The 12166-nt window shown below is 43.4% G+C and overlaps 1 protein-coding gene across 1 annotated transcript in view; it reads right to left on the bottom strand.

The window, feature by feature from the left end:
• IFT80 (intraflagellar transport 80) overlaps window positions 1-12166 on the bottom strand; it is an 83277-nt gene that overhangs the window by 39350 nt on the left and 31761 nt on the right. The window lies entirely within an intron of this gene.

The raw sequence follows: 12166 nt of genomic DNA, 5'->3' as shown, positions 1-12166 counted from the left end.
ATGGAGAACTGTATAAACATAAAGAACAATAGCCTTTTTTCACATATACATATGTAACACAATACATGTACACATACCTCAATGTTAGGCATTGATAATAAAATTGTAAACAACTAATTTGTCATTCTCTCCATCTAATTTTTTTAAACAATATTTAACTCTTGTTATGAGAAGCAGAATACTCTTGCAAAACATTTTTGAAAGATATGAGAGGGTGGGGGAGAACATAGGAAGAGAAGAGTTCTCTTTGTGGTTCCTCTGCAGGTGTCTCATTCGCAGAGAATGCTACCAATCGACTGACAAACCTACATATACTTGCATACACATTTACCGTTCCCCTCCACCCTGAGTGGGAACAAAAGATGCAATCTTTATGAATCATATTTGAACCACATGTAGGGAAAGGGTGCTTTCCCTTTTGTAGTTAATTTTTTTTTTTGTTCTCCACCTAGGAGAGAAACTGTAGTCTGTCAGCATGAGACTATTTCAGAGGTATAGCCAGTTGTGTTGTCTGCGGTAGCGAGAGATTTTAACAAGTTGTGATGCTTCAGAGTCTGAAATGTTTATTATGGCATCGGCTTTCATGTGGCCTTTCTACATAATAACTTCTGTGGAATACACATGCAAGTTCCATTTCAGCCACAACAGAGGGTGGAGCAACAAAGAAGAGAGAATGCTAGACTTCTGACCGGAGTTAGCTGGCATTAGGAATGTACTGTGGGGTGGGGTGAGGATTGCACGAGGAGCTGTCTAGGCATCTGCTTCCTGCATGGCTATGTTTGTTACTTCCAGTATGCACTGCTTGCACTTTGGAGAATAAAGCAGATATTACCAAGACACTTTAAGTGTCCAGTGCTCTATCATTCAAAGGAAGCTAAACCTAGCAATTCCACCTCTGGAACTTCCTATCACTCGCAGTGGAGAGCATGTAACACTTAATCATTCTGTGCATAACTGATGAGTGGCTGTGACTACCACTCCAAACCACTACACCACACTGGCTCTCCAGGAGGTAGCTTTGCATACTTAAAGTGCAACTTTACAGCAAGAAGGTGTATACACAAGGAGGTATACACAAACACAGGTTCAACCCAACTGGATGATGAACCAAGTGATTAAGGCGAGGAGTAAAAATAAGGAGAAAATTCATCCAGATTTCTAGAGAAATCAGTAAAATGAATATGCACGAGCAGTAATATGAACCATCCGAAGATTTGCCACAACAGTAGTATCAATAATCAATGATTTGCTGGAACACTAAATAAAGAATTTACCCACTGCCAAGTAACAATGCAATCGTAAACTGAATCCATGGGTTTGGAAGTGTGTAACTTTGCTTCGGATTGCCCTGTCAATTTTCCATGATACAGATGTGTGCATCAATTCATTGTCCAAAATCACAAAGCCAGATAAACAGTCTGCTTTGTACATGGACAGCATTATGGCGACAAGCAGAGACATGTAAGAACGAGAAAGAGATTTCCTTCCAGTGTGATACTGAAACACTTGCGAGAATGAATATAAGGTACAATGGCAATAACAGAGGAGCCCCATCAAGTTCTTCTTCGCAGATTTTGTAAACAAAACTTCCATGACTGCACATTTTCAGGCCTCATTCTATTACACCAATTGTTATTGGCCACATCTGTGATTGCCCAGTTACATTTGTTCACAGAAACGCACAAGAGGAGTCCACTGGATGAACCAGCCAGCCTCTCTGAAGAAATCATGGTTTGAGATTAAACAGGCACTGATCTATCAATAAAATATGTATCAAAAGCAGAGAACAGAGAACTCATACAGTAAAATAAAATTCAATGAACAACATAATACAACTTTTGATAATATGCTTTTCTCATGCAAATTTCCTTAGATGGAAATATCTCTGTGGTTCTTTTCCAAGCCACAGATTTATATGGCAAATGATGGAAAACCTTCAAAGACAGAATGAAGAAAAAAATCTGCAGTGATACAATAGTCCTGACATACTTTCTTACATTTAATTTTCCTGCTTTGTGACTGCTTATTTAGGGTTTAATTATCAGATGTTGTAATACAGGTTCTAAAAACTGTGGAAAGCAGGAAACTATTATAATGAATTTGAGTTAAGATTTGCAGGACAATGAAGGAAAATGATATTGGGGGCCAAATAATCATTAAATTGTCCTACCAAGAATTTAGTGTAAATACCAAACAGATGTGCTTGCAGACCCCAGGGCGAACAAGCAAACAAGTATCTTTGTTCTAAATTATAGCTTCAGAAAATCTGTTTCACAAAAGTTGCAGAAAACACCTAGGCACCTACATACTACAAGTATGATCTGGGTCAACAGATCTCCAATAATATCTCCATAGCAATTTGTGACCTCCACAGTCTGTGGAAAGGGGCAAATTGAGGTGGGGGCAGGTTTCAGATAAGTATTCCTGACAACTTGCCGGTGGCAGAACCTCTGGACTGTATCTTCCTTTTCTCTACCTCTCCATCCTGGAGTACAAATTACTCCCTGGATGTTTATCCATAACCTTTTCAGCAAGGTTAACTGTGCTTACAAACCCAGGGTCCCTGTTTAAACCAGGATCTAAAATCCGCTTGAGTTTTAGACAAGGAGGAACCTGTGATGCTTGTGCAGGGGAGATCCCTGCTCCCTCTTAGCCATAGCTCACCTCATCGCTGCTGCTCCCAGGGAGGCCGCCACAGCTCCTGCCCCTCCATTGTCTCCACTGCCAGCAAGCCTGGCACAGCTTTGGCTTCCCACACTACCTTTGCCCCAAGCAAGCCTGACATAGCTCCCTGACTCTGCCACCAGACACACCACATTGCCCCATTGCTTCCAGAGCTGGCAAGCCTGGTTCAGCCCCGTCTCCCCCCAGCAAGCCTGGCACAGGATCTGGCCTCTGCTACCAGGCCCACTGTGTCTCTCGCCTCCCACTGCCAGCGAGCCCGGTGCGGCTCCTGGCCTCTGCTGCCCAGCCTACTGCATCTCCTGCCCAACATCACCTCCAGTGCCACGAGGCCAGCGCGCATCTCCAGCAAGATTGGCATGGCATCCGGCCCCTGCTGCTGTGCCCACCGTGGCTCCTGTCAATCCGACTATCACAGTTGCCACCAGAGAAGGTGGGTTAATTGTTTGTGCATGTGCAGATAATGAATGTGTTTTGAGGAGAATTTAAGCCCCCAATGTATTTTTGTAAGGTTTTCAGATTTTTCTGCAAACCTGGGGAGTACCCCACCTTTGCCAAACTATCTGATTTTGGTAAGTGTAACCTCGATCCATAGATCAAGATGGGGCCATACACGCAGATGGGGCCATACTTCTCTATTACCGTAGATATATAGTCAACTGGGAACCAGCAAGGACTTGCAGGAGACATCTCATTTTCTTCCTCCTCCACTATTTCCTCTTTTACTTTCCTGAAAGCCCCCGTAGCTTCTCCCCTTTTCCAGCTTCCTTCTCTCCTAGGGTTGCCAACCTTTAGGTGGGGCCTGGAGATCTCCTGGAATCAGAGAAGATCACCCAACTATAGAGATCAGTTCACCCAGTTAGGATTGACAGCTTCAGGTTGGTAAATTCCTGGATATTTGGGGGTGGAGCCTTGTGAGGATGAGGTTTGGGGAGGGAAATGATCTCAGCAGGGTATAATGCTATAGAGTCTACCCTCCAAAGCAGCAAAGTAGCCATTTTCTCCAGAGGGACTGATTGTAGAGGAAAAAGCCAAGTGCCTCTGCTCCTGGTTTTTCCCTTTGGGGCAAATTCAAAAGACACTTAACAAAAGCAGAGCATAGAGAAACCCCCTATGCCCCAGCCGTAGGCTACCACCAGCTCTTATTAACCAGTTCACGCTCAGGCAGGAGATAAGAGCCACCTCTGCCTCCTGATATCTAATCAACAAGTAGTGCTCTCCTTGCGGGGTAGGCCCTCACAAGGAGAAGCAAAGAAAAAGGGTTGGTAAATGGACCACAGCTTATCAAGACAATTGGATTTAGAGCTTGAAGCCAAAAAACCAACCAGCACGCCAAATTATATTCTAAAGGAGTTTATTCAGGAAAGCTTGTGCTCTTACAGACAAGATGTTTCTCATGAAGCAAGAGTAAACAAGAAAGCTTATTTAATCACTAACTACACAGTAGAGGTTTCTACAAAACAAGCGTTTGGAAAAGGCTTAACATCTAAACAGAGTCACCAGGCTTCCAGAACTGTTTCAGCATACCGCCTCGCCTCGCAAGAGGCATTCCAAGGGATCAAGCAGGTTGTTTGATGGGGTCCCTCATACTGCCCGTATGGGAAGACAACCACACTCCCAATCGTATGTGAGGATCTTTTATTTCCCAGAATCTCAGTGGGGGGAGCTCAAAACCCCAAGGAGGCTCTGGGGGTGCCAATTAACCGAAGATTGATGACATGTCAGATTTTACTGACCAAAGGAGGTTTCTTCCGGCTTGCATCGAACAACACCAAGGTGAGAAGAATGCCTGCAGTACACCTGGAGTTCTCCGAGACAGGATAAGAGCCATTTGCCGGCCATCTGTCACCTTGCCAACAGATGGGTGGGGGAAACCATCCTTCCTAAGCTTTGCAATGTACCTCCACAACTCTCACAGATGTAAATGGAGAGATGCAAATGGAGTATGCATTCCTGAGATGTCTGCAGCAGTTTGATTTTACTACTGCAGGTCTGAACCAAAGATTTTTCAGCAACAAGGAATTGAGGGAGCAACGATTTCTTGACACTGATCTCTGTAATCTGCAGAGCAGATTGTAATTTTGAGTGATCTCTAGCCTCCACTTTGGTTGCAGTTTTCTTCACCTTTCCAGATCTACAATATTCTTTTTGAGATGGGGAAATTAGATCTGAAGTAGAAAGTCAGATCAGTTTCTGAACACAGAGCGTAAGTTTCCAATGTTCAAAAAGACCAAAGTCATAAAGAAAAAGCATATTAAGGGATGGATTCTACCAGCTTTTCCTGTGATGGAAAAGGGATGAGGGATCTCCTGTGTCCATCAAAATGCCTATGCTGGACAGGAGCTGTAACAAGGAGGAAAATTGGGTGAGAATGAGAGAAAAAACTGGCAGGGTCCAACCCAATGATTTTAAAACTGAAATCGAATCCATTGGGATAGGTTGGTACACGTGGCAAGTAGAAAAGTTAAATATCATATTGTAACTGGTACAATGCTACTTCTACCTCTCTTGAAGAAAGATGTGAAACCAAACTAAACCACTTTATTTCTTAGGAAAAGGAAACAAAAAATCAGATCTTGTTTCAAGTACTGTAAAGCAGCACGTATGAATCAACCAACCTAAACTTGGATTTGGGATATGTGCACAACATTAAAACGTATTTAAAAAAAACATTTAGTCTGGATCTAACACAAGGTATTTTGCTCCCCTAATGAAATTAATATTTGGTCATAATTATCACACATACTTGTTTCTTATCAGACGCATATTAAATGATCAAGAGTTCACTTGGATACTGGCTGTCTTAGTTTCATTTTACCAATTTAGCTATTACACCACTGCGTTGCACATTAATTAATCTGTACTATATATTACTCTTGATTCCTATGTACCATCACTACTGGAATTGAAATCCTCATATAAGCAAGTGTTGAGAAAGTAGATTAATCCAACTTGTCCTTAATCCTTGCAGAGCTGGAGTACCAGTTGTGATGTTATGCCCTTGGAAGCTGATAGTTTTCAAAATGTCATTGGAGTTTTGTGCTGATACAGCTAACGGTGCTGTCAACTTTGGCCAACCTCTGAAATCAAGAAATCACCTAGACTACTGACACAATCTATTCCTAGACATTCTGTTCCATAGACTACTAAAGCCTACACAGCATCTAGATACAATTTTGACCCATGGGCAACAAAATGAATACAACCAAGCATGACCTAGAATCAGTGTCAGAAATTATTCCTTGGGGGTGACGACAGCACTGTTTACATCACTACCACCATGTCCACAAAGTAATGTACAATGGAGACCTTCTGAACAGCAACTGGTCTGCTTAAATTTTGGCTAGACTGAAATTTACCATACTTGTGTAAGATTATGGAGCGTATGTTGATGGAACAACATCTGGATCTCTTAAATAAAACTTAGAACCATTTCTGTCTGGCTTCAGGCTTTGATTTGGGACTGAAATTTCCTCCATTGCACTAGTGAACAGTCGTTGCCAAGAGATGGACATGGGGAGTTCATGAACCTCTCATCAACTTTTGGTAATATCATCTAAGGTATCCTACAGCACTATATGAGAAGGATAGGAGATGGGATATTGTATCTCAGTGGTTCAAATCCTGCCAGGTTAAAGAATCTGTTTCTGGGGGAGTGCTGCTCTATTCTTTGCGAGTTATTCTCTGCCTCAATATTCAGTCTTGTTTTCTATGGTATTTAAGATCTATATGAAGTTGCTGAGCAAGATTATAGGAGGATGAACTACACTACCAATTACATCTCCTTTCCTAGATTCCAGAAAAACTGTGGAACCTTGAGAAAATAATGGGATGAAGGCTAACGAACTGAAGCTATAAACTATATATGGCCTTTCCATGCCTTTTCCAATTTTCTTGGTGCTCCAGCTGTGGCCTCCATACACAGTAAGGATTTTGCCATTGCCTCAGTGATTTTGAGACCAGACTGAATCCATTGAAGATAATCTGGACAGTGCAGTGGGAGACAACTGAAATGCACTGTTTTCCTTCAAATATTTGAATCAGAATTATCATTTTATTGTATCCAAATATGTTGGCTTGGACAAGGTTGCTACCAGAAAAAAAGCCACTGAAATGTTGATTGCACTATCTTGTCAAGTTGTGGATTAATCTCACCCAATTATTTCTAGTAAAAGTAGAGGAAGTAATAAGATGCCAAATGGAAAATCTTGATATTTCCAAGATTTTTTTTAACGGAGGGATGTGCATTTGTCATTTCTCCCCAAAATGTTCGCCCTATAAACAAAAACTGGGATCAAATTCCAGAACAGCACTAAAGGAAACAAATGTGCTAAGTTTTCTGTAGTAATTGAATAGAAGTTTAATCTTTAATGTACTAAAAAAACCCCTAAGAAATAAAGTAATATATGTGACACATGGTAGTTATTTATTCACGTCATTAATACCCCAATTATCTCCCCAACAATGGCTTACAACATTTTGCCCTTCTCCATTTTATCCTCACAACAGCCTTGTGAGGCAGATTAGGCTGAGAGTATGTCTCTGGCCCAAGGTCATCAAGCAAGCGTCCATGGCAGATTGGGGAACTGAACCTGGATCTCCCAGATCCTAGTCCAACACTCTAAGCCAGTCATGTCCAAAGTCCGGCCCGGGGGCCAATTGCAGCCCCTGGGCCGGTTTAATACGGCCCCCCAGCCTGTTTTGCAGAGAGAGAAAAGGGGGCGTGTAGGGGCTGCGCCTGTGCTTTCCATCCCCGACCGAGGGGGCGACGCTTGGGTGGAGCGTCGCCTCGATTGGCTATCTCAGCACCACCCCCCGGAATGAAGGCCAGCGAGTCTGAAACCCTAGAGAGGCCACTTCCTTCTTACCCGGAGCCTGCACGTGCCTTCGTTGTTCTGACGCATGGAAAAGCAGCAGCAGCTCCTCCCGAATGGGTCAAGGGGGATCCTGAGGATGGGTTGGGGGGGACTCGAGGGTGGGAAAGGTGGCGGGGGGGAAGGGTTATGCAAGGGAGGTCAGAGGCTGGCCCCAACTCGGGAGAGGAAAGACATCCCCCCTACACACACACAAACTCCAAAAAGCCTGGGAGTGGGGGGGTTGCTCCATCTGGCTCTCCTCTTTCCTCCTTCCTCTCTGCAGAAGGCTGGGGTGGTGGTGGGGAGATGCAGCCCCTTCCCTGCATTGCGGAGGCCTCGTGAGGGATCCAGATTTGCAGGGTGGATGGGAGGGAGGAGGGGAGAAACTGGATGGGTCTTGAGTGGGGGGATTGTGAGTCAAGGAAAGGCAGGGGGAGAGGGGGCTGGATTTGGGGGCAGGGAGTGTTTGGAGTCAGACCCCCCAGCAGGTTCTCTCCAAGGCAAGTGGTTGCTTCGAAAGAAGGGATGAGCTGGTGGAAATAAATGACTCCTGGCATGTATCGTGTTTGGAAATGAGGCACGTTCAGATGGGGCCGAGTCTGCAGAGGACACCTGTGTTCATTCCGGAGGTCAAAGCCCCGAGCAGAGAGCAAAGAGGTCAGAAGAAAAGAAGAAGAGAAGAGTTTGTTTTTATACGCCCACTTTCTCTACCACTTAAGGTTGGCTTACAATCGCCTTCCCCTCCCCACAACAGATACCCTGTGAGGTAGGTAAGGATAAGAGAGCTGTGACTAGCCCAAGGTCACCTTCGTGTGTAGGAGCGGGAGAAACAAATCCAGCTCACCAGATTAGCCTCCACCGCTCATGTGGGGGAGTGAGGGAATCAGACCCGGTTCTCCAGATCAGACTCCACCGCTCCAAACCACCGCTCTTAACCACTACACCACGCTGGCTCTCATGGAGAGAAAAACTCCACATTCCTCCCTGCACGGGAGATGTCAGAGTGTTTGAATCTTGGACTCCATGAGAATGAAAACCAGTTTATTTCCTGGCTCAGATGAGGGGAGGACAGAATACCCCCGGCATGGTTGAAGGGAGAGAGTCGACAGTCCCAGAGAGGCACATGAGCGGGTGGGGGGGGGAAGAGTTCCTGCTCCCTCCCTACAGAAGGAAGGTTGGAGATTTAGAAGCTGGGGGGCGTCCGGTGAGCTGAAAGGGGCTTTGGGGAAAGGTAGGAATGTAGCCATGGTTTTTGTGGTGCAGTCTGTGGTTATGGGCATAATAAGTATGCCGTTTGCAATAAACTTTGCATAAGATAGTTAATTTGCATTTAATTAATTTAATTAAGAATGTCAGGCAAAATGGTCAGCCCTCACGCATGTTCACTTCATCAAATCTGGCTCTCTTTGAAAAAAGTTTGGACACCCCTGCTCTAAGCACTACAGCACTCTGTAGTGCTGGCTCTCAATTATCTGTATTTTTCATCGACACTAATCATGCCCAGCAGATGTGAAAATACATCTGCTTGATACATATTACTCAGTAAATCTTAAGGCTGCTTCTTACTCGAGTACAGAGTATATGTTTAATATGTCAATTATGAAGGGCACACACATATAAATGCTAGTTTTCCTCTTCAAAATAAGTAAAAATGACGAGAGAAATGCTTTTAAGGAATAAACTGTAATTTCAATACCCTTGCACTCTTTGGACTAACTCTGGCCATGCCCCGCGATCCGCCCACATCGTACCAGTGCAGACCCCTGCACCTGAGTTGTGCCAGCGTGCCCAACAGCAGAGCAGCAATGCTGGGGCCAGCATAACTGGCCCTTACGCCGACATATCTCCCAGATATGCTTGCGTAAGGATCAGTCTGCTCCCAAAGCCCATTTGCCCCCTCCCCCAGGATACCTCTGTAAGAAACACAACCTGGCAACAGTTGTACTAACCATGCCCCTCTACATTTAAGGGCCAATGCCTTTGAAATTCTCACCTGGGCATATGAGATCTTGACAATAATGCAGGGGGGTGACAGCAACTCCTCCCCTTGCGTTGTGGTCCCAAGCAGGATCAAGCCCACACAGCATTTGTAAACAGGGAAATCCAGAGTTAAATGGTGGCGGCGGCGGCAGCCCTGGGGGATGCCATATCATCTAGTTTGGTGCTGACTCGACAGGGAGCATGTTTATCCCTCATCACAGTGTTGCACCCACCTATTTTCTCCCATAGAAGTTAGTGGCTGCCATTTATTTCCATGGGGAAGAGTACAGCACTTCATTTAGTGATCCTGGCCCAGCCTCACTGTCAGGAATCACAGTGGGGATGTGGAAGTTAACTGAATGCCCTCCCATCTGGGACCTGAAGTGCACAGGTCTCATTCCATACAGATCCTGCCTGTCATAATCACAGCAGTTTTCTCCCCCACCCCAGATTTAATTAGCAATCAAGAATGCACAACAATATAAAATAAAAGTGTCCTCAGCTGCTTCTCCAATGAAGGGCAAAGCTATTACACAGCAGAGTCTTTAACAAGATATTCCTGTGGACTAATATAATAAAACACACGGGAGTCATCCTACTCAACAGAGCGGTGAGATCAAGAATATAATTAAAGTTAATACACAGTAGAATTCTACAGGATTTCTACAATATATCCAGTAGGAAACTGTGCTTGGTTGCAAGTTAATTACACAGACAATGTATCAAGACTTAGACTAAACAACTTCATTAGATTTCTTTGCAGTACTGTGCAGGTTAAAAAACAAACTCTTAAAACCTGCAAAAATATGTCGCAGCTACAATAAATGCCTCCCAAACAATTGCCTAATAGACTCAGTTAACCCCTGGAAAAGAGCAGAATAGCCAAGGCATCATTTATACAGAGGATATGTTTGGCAAAACTGCCACAATCAATTTTTTAAAAAAAATCACGTGTCATACATTATTAATGTCAGTTAATATATAAGTAAACTGACTACGTGGCTTATAATGTTACTTTTTATGCTTTATATATAAGCTTCTTTCATTCTTTGGGGCACTGAGAAAGGACTTCTCTCACACAGTGCAAGGCGTCTCGCTTCGTTTTGTGTGACTGCGGGGGTGGGGGAATATTAGACGGCCTTAGTCCTTCCTGATTTCTATTTCTGTGCAAGAGTATTGCAACATGACCAACAGTGTCAAAGCAAGCATGCAAACCCCACAGGAAATCACCCACAAGGTATATATGAATAGTCACAGGCTACAAACACTCTGGTCTTTTCAAAAAGAGATTAGAATCTTTAAAACAGGGACCTTTTTTTTTTTGGTTTAAGCGTACTGATATGTTTGGCTTGGAACATTACTTATGCCTGGCACAAATTTTAAAAGCAACCACCAATGCTAATTTTAATATTGATTTTGTTTTCCCCAAATATGAATGGCACATTAAAAGGAGACCCTACTACTACAAAAGAAGCAATAGGCAAGCTATTTGTTTTTGGGTGTTTTTTTTTTTTATTAAAGACGCACACATGATATTAGAACAAAGAAAGCGAGCCAAAAAGTGATGGAAGCAAAACGCTATATATGTTGGTGGATTTAATTAAATTATGCTTCGTAACTAGTTGCATATGCTGCAGAAGGGTTAATGATATGTATATCTCCTGATGGCTCTCGAGGGAGCAATTCGCTGATTCAGCTCCATTACATCAGACACAATAAAAATGTCTGTGTTGACCAGAGAGGCAGGTCTGGTTCTCTTCAAACACTATCACACTGGTTATGTGACTCATTCTCTCTTCTCTCTCAGCACCAGCATGGCTAATTCTTGAGCAGCTATTTATATTTAAGTCAAGGGGAGGGGGGACTTGCATGAAGCAGCAAAAACGTATGGAGGCAGATCTCATAAATTATTCCTGATGGCTGCAAAGGAATAGATAATATCTGGCTTTAGCTACTGTGGATGTTTTTCCTCCTTAAATTTTTTTTTATGCCAAGCCTTTTTAAAAATTATTCTTCTGTAAATAGGCCTAAGTAGATTATAGTGTGGTGCATGTTCACTAGCAACATTGCGAGTTTTTAATAAACAAAACTACAGTTTGTTGGCCTTTAAGAATCGACTAACAAAAATATTGTCAGAAGTGTTTAAGTAGCCTGATAAACTTTCTGTTCTGTTTCTTTACTATTCTTATAGTGCATACAAAAAGTGACACTTTTGAACAATGTACACAAACACATGGATGAAAATTCTCACTCTTTGCCGCTAAACATTGAAAGGCTCAAACACCATGATTGTTAGTAATGAAGTGCACTTCAAAATGAATCACCCCTCTTTGGAGCCACTTTGAAGAGACACCCAGATAAAGCAGGGTCCTGCCCCCAAGTGCTCCAAAACAAAGCAAAGCCATCCAAAGTGGCTTTCAGCCATGTTGGATGGATGCTGCCTTGGCTTCCCCCATCCCCCCTTTTTTCCTTTGCTTGTCTGTTTCTAACTGCCAGGATCTTTTTCTTCTACATATGGAAGGTGATTCCCAAACAGTTACAGAGGGAAGAGTGGAAGGTCAGGCAAGAGCCAATGTGATTGACAGCTCCGAGCTAGCAATTATATACATAGCTGCTGCATAAAAAGGTGTTAAATGGTATTTCCTTTG

Source organism: Euleptes europaea, chromosome 5, assembly GCF_029931775.1.
Source record: "Euleptes europaea isolate rEulEur1 chromosome 5, rEulEur1.hap1, whole genome shotgun sequence".
NCBI classification, from domain to species: Eukaryota; Metazoa; Chordata; class Lepidosauria; order Squamata; family Sphaerodactylidae; genus Euleptes; species Euleptes europaea.
This window is presented reverse-complemented; position numbering and strand designations above follow the sequence as displayed.